At 39.1% G+C, this 5,457-nt stretch overlaps 1 long non-coding RNA gene across 1 annotated transcript; it reads right to left on the bottom strand.

Moving 5' to 3' along the window:
* Positions 1-4,331: 4,331 nt before the first annotated feature.
* LOC134082231 (uncharacterized) lies at positions 4,332-5,457 on the bottom strand. The gene is made up of 3 exons (XR_009939612.1): positions 5,370-5,457; positions 4,662-4,745; positions 4,332-4,440 (listed from the first exon to the last, which is right to left on the bottom strand). It is a non-coding gene; the product is annotated as an uncharacterized LOC134082231 (long non-coding RNA).

Genomic DNA, 5,457 nt, shown 5'->3' with positions numbered 1-5,457 from the left:
ACTTTGCATCATTTTTTAAGGGAAAAATTGACAAAATCAGATCAAACATAACCAATGCATGTCAAATAAACCACAGTCTGGAACTACCTGTTGGAGTAAGGGGAACCAACCCAACATTGTCAGAGTTCAGTCCGATAGACAATGAAACTCTTCAGAAGACTGTTTTTAATATGAATTCCTCCACATGCTTTTTAGATACTCTGCCTACCCACTTTTTTAAGTCTGTCTTTTATCTTTTGTCAAATGATGTGCTTCAGATTGTCAACGCATCTTTACAGTCTGGCATCTTCCCCAACTCCCTGAAAACAGCACTTGTCAGGCCACTTCTCAAGAAGAAAAATCTCGACACCTCTGTTCTTAACAATTTTAGACCTATCTCTAATTTATCTTTTATCAGCAAAATAATTGAGAAAACGGTTTTTAATCAACTAACAGAATTTTTAACGGCAAACTGTTGCCTTGACCGTTTTCAGTCTGGTTTTAGGACCCATCACAGTACTGAGACAGCCCTCATCAAAGTGTCTAATGATATACGTCTCAATACTGACTCAGGGAAAACTTTAGTGTTAGTACTCTTGGACCTCAGTGCAGCTTTCGACACTGTTGATCATGCTATATTGCTCCACAGGCTTGAGCACTGGGTTGGGCTCTCAGGCATGACTATAAAATGGCTAACTTCATACCTGGCAGATAGGAACTTTCTGGTCACCATTGGTAACCACACTTCTGCACCAACCCCACTAACCTGTGGTGTCCCCCAAGGATAAATTCTGGGCCCCCTGTTATTTAACCTCTACATGCTCCCACTTGGGCATATTATACAAAAAAATCAGTTGTCCTATCACAGTTATGCCGATGACACTCAGATCTATGTAGCTCTGTCACCTAGCGACCATGATCCTCTGGAGTCTCTTTGCCAATGCATTGACCAGGTCAACAACTGGATGGCCCAGAACTTCCTCCAGCTAAACAAAGAAAAAACTGAGGTGATTGTTTTTGGCAAAAAAGAGGATAGAATAAAGATCACATCACTTCTTAACAAGAAGGGCCTCACAGCTAAGAATACTGTTAAGAACCTTGGTGTCCTGATTGATAGTGACCTTTCTTTTAACTGTCATGTTAAAGGGATATTCCGCCATTTGTGGAAATACGCTCATTTTCCACCTTCCCTCGAGCAAAACAATCGATATTTACCTTGTTCCCGTTCATCCAGCCATTCTGTGAGTCTGGCGATACAACTTTTAGCTTCAGCCTAGCATAGATCATTGAATCTGATTAGACCATTAGCTTCTCGCCTGCTAGCTTCATGTTTAAAAGTGACTAATATTTCTGGTAATTTTCCCATTTAAAACGTGTGTCCTCTCAAGTTAGAAAGTGCAATAAGACCAACTAAAAATGAACCCTGCCGTTTTTCTAGGCTGATTTGACATGGAACTACATTCTCATCTGGCGTAATAATCAAGGCAACTTGCAGCTACTGGCACTACTACTGCTTGATATCTATGGGGACTATTTTCAGATGCTGCGTACGATATCACTGCGCCTATGGTACGTTTGCAAGTTGCCTTGATTATTACGCCAGATGAGAGTGTAGTTCCATGTCAAATCAGCCTAGAAAAACGCCAGGTTTCATTTTCAGTTGGTCTTATTGCACTTTCTAACTTGAGAGGAGACACGTTTTAAATGGGAAAATTATCAGAAATCTTAGTCACTTTTAAACATGAAGCTAGCAGGCGAGAAGCTAATGGTCTAATCCGATTCAGTGATCTATGCTAGGCTGAAGCTAAAAGTTGTATCGCCAGACTCACAGAATGGCTGGATGAACGGGAACAAGGTAAATATCGATTGTTTTGCTCGAGGGGAGGTGGAAAATTAGCGTATTTCCAAAAATGGCGGAATATCCCTTTAAAGCAACATCTAGATCAGCTTTTTATCATTTGAAAAACATTTCTAAACTAAGGGGTCTCATGTCTCAACCTGATCTTGAAAAACTCATCCATGCTTTTATTTCTAGTAGGGTTGACTATTGTAACAGTCTCCTTACAGGCCTCCCAAAAAATACAATTAAACAGTTACAACTGATACAAAATGCAGCAGCAAGAGTTCTCACCAAGACCAAGAGAACTGACCACATCACCCCAGTCCTTAAGTCTCTTCACTGGCTTCCTGTAACTTTTAGAATTGATTTTAAAGTATTGCTGCTAGTTTTTAAATCTCTGCATGGAACTGGGCCTGCCTATCTTGCTGACATGCTCCACCCTTATACTGTATACCTTCAAGACCCCTGCGATCACAAGATAGACTTTTACTGGTTGAACCCTCCATAAAGACAAGGAGTGGTGAAGCTGCTTTTAGCCACTATGTCGTCAAATTGTGGAATCAGTTGCCTAACAACATCAAAAGTGCCCCGACAACTGACAGCTTCAAGACTAGATTAAAGACAAGTCTATTTTCTATTGCATTTTTTTAGCTGATCTAATGTTTTAATGTTTTGGTTTGTATTTTATTCCTGCATTTTTATTCCTTTGTTTGTTTTTATTCTTCTTTTATCATTATTACCATTATTTTTTATTACTTTTAATGTTCCACTTTGTTTCAATTTCTTTGTTTTATTTTTTATCTCATTTCACTTTTTAAATTTGTTTTTATTCCTATTATTATTTTTATTGCTTCTAATTATTTTTTATATTTTATTCTGTTTCTATTTTACCCATTTTTATACTTCCTTTATTTATTTTATTCATTGAAATATATAATTTGTTTTTTGTTGTAACTGATGATGTGAAGCACATTGAACTGCCTTGGTAAGAAATGCGCTATATAAATAAAATTGCCTTGCCTGCCTTGTGATCACAATGCCTCATTTTTGCTTTTTCCTTTGACTAGGTGGTGCTATACATGGAGTGGTTCTGGGATGGGTTAACACGGCCCCTATGCCCTATGGTTTGAGGTAATCACAGAAATCTGCGTCTAGCCATTTACAGGCCAGTTGTAGTAGTCACTTAATGTACAAAAATTAAATTTATTGTATGGCCCACAAAGTTCCACAAAACTTGGCCTGCATTTAGAGGGCATGCAGTTTTGACCATGTCAGCCAGAGATACCTGCAATTACAACACCTCAATATTGCTTTTTCATTTTTGACAATAGGTGGTGCTATATATAAATGAGTGGTCATGGGATGGGTTGACATGGCCTCTTAAGATCAACGTATGGAAACAAAAAAGGTGGTCCTCCTAGGTTCTACAGTTCAAGATATTCACTGAACCAGTTTCTGCTCCACCCTCCTTTAGGGGTGTCCAGTACGCTTGTGGGGCTTCATGCGCACCATGTTTTGTCTTTGTCTCATGGGAATCCTTGACGGAAATTTCCTTGAGATTCAGTACATTTTCCAGCTGAGACCTTTGCTGGTTTTGACCCTTGGAATTCATGTGCTCTGACCAACTTAAGCAAGGTCAATATCTGCAAATTCCATTTTAGCTAGAATCTAGACATAACTCTGAACAAATCAAATATGTTCACATTTAACTAAAATATAACGGTAACACTTTACTTGACGGGTTCATTCATAATACATACATAACAGCTGTCATGAACTGCACATGAAGCATTCATGACTGATTCATGAAACATGACTCAACATTCATACCAACACTTTCATGAATGTGGAAGACAAAACGTCAAAAACTTGTCAAAATAAAAGTCCAACAATCGCAAAGCAGCATTGTTGTCTTTTTTGTTTTAGCCAACCTGATCATGTCACATCTTAGTCAACGGGGAAGTCCAGTGTCCAGGAGAATTTAGTTTTTTGTTTGTCTGTTTGTTTATTTCATGATAGTTACCTCTGAAGAATGCATAATTGTCTACACCAATGATTGTATATAGATATAAAACAGGAATGTCCAACCATTCAGAGGTCCACAGATGGTCAGTAGTTCACTTCCCAGTATGATGAATACTTCACAACTCGTAGGCCTTAAGTGACATTTGAAGTAGACTTCATAAAATGTTCATGAGGTGTTTACAAACGCTGGAGAGAATTCATAATACCCTTTTATTGGACTTTTATTTTGACAGATTTTCGTTGTTTTGTCTTCCACATTCATGAAAGTGTTGGTATGAATGTTGAGTCATGTTTCATGAATCAGTCATGAATGCTTCATGTGCAGTTCATGACAGCTGTTATGAATGTGTTATGAATGAACCCGTCAAGTAAAGTGTTACCAATATAACTAATGTACAGTAGTTAATACTACAGGAGTTAGTAAAGGGTTTCTAGTCAGCTTGACCACCAAACTGGACCAGAGTCAAGGAACAAGGACAAGACAATGTTGGATAAAATCTGGCATTTATTGAATTCAAGATGGAGAAAGCCAAGATGACAAGAATTCCATTTAGAATTAGCATTCTGATTGCCACTTCAGGAGGAATCATGGGAGTCTGCAGGGACAAAAGTGGCTTTTTAATCTCAACAGTCAGCCATTGCTTCAAGCTAGGGCAAATCAAAAGCTCTGTACACTTCATGCGACTACACAGAGTCATCTTCATACTAAAGTTGACTAATCCAGACCACTAGGTCTGACAACGGATTTAGATTGAAGTTCTAGATTACATTTAAACTTTTACACAACAGGAAACATGACAAAAAGCCAAACAATTACCAGTAATGGTGGCTACGTCTTGGGCAGGGGTGGTCACATTTTGCAGTACAGTGGTTAACACCATAGCATCCTCACTTGGGCCTTCTTGGGATTCCACACAAGGGAAAAAAAGGACCAGATGTTAGAACCAAACTGCAGCCAGCAAACCAGCTTGACGCCACTAACAGGATTGTAAACAAGACATGGTAACACATCCTGCACTTCACACAGCAAGCCACCAGTTCCTACAGTGTGGGCCAAAGTGGTCAGGTTTTGGGCATTCTGGGTTGTGGTGGCAACCTCAGCATCTTCACTTGGTTCATCTAGTGTCAACACACAAAGCCAGATTTTTTTGCTTAAACTGAACAGACTTCATTAACATAGTTAGGAAGACTGGTGCTGGTGCCCTGCTCACTCATGTCAAAGGGTAGCTGTGAAAGGCCTATTCCTACTACCTGTAACAGGTGATAATTAACTGATATTCGAATTAAGTTGTGCCAGGTTTAGTAAATACAAAACAAAGAGATGGAGTTAAGCCACAAAGCTCAGTTGGAGTATTGGCCACGCCTAGATGCATTTCCCATGGATGTTAGAAATGCAAGTGGACAGTGGACTTACCTCAGCAAAATTGTGAGCTGATGCACAATGGCAATTCATGATTGAAACCCAATTTAATATGCTGGACTACAGGGTCTTTAAGAAAAAAAAAAGAGAAAAAAAATCCCTTACCAGTTACTCCAGCTGTGGCAGATGTAGTCTGGTTTTGGAGACTTGGGGTTGTAGCTACCACACCATCCTCACTTGGCCCATCGGTTTC

Source organism: Sardina pilchardus, chromosome 6 (assembly GCF_963854185.1).
Source record: "Sardina pilchardus chromosome 6, fSarPil1.1, whole genome shotgun sequence".
Taxonomy (NCBI): Eukaryota; Metazoa; Chordata; class Actinopteri; order Clupeiformes; family Clupeidae; genus Sardina; species Sardina pilchardus.
This window is presented reverse-complemented; position numbering and strand designations above follow the sequence as displayed.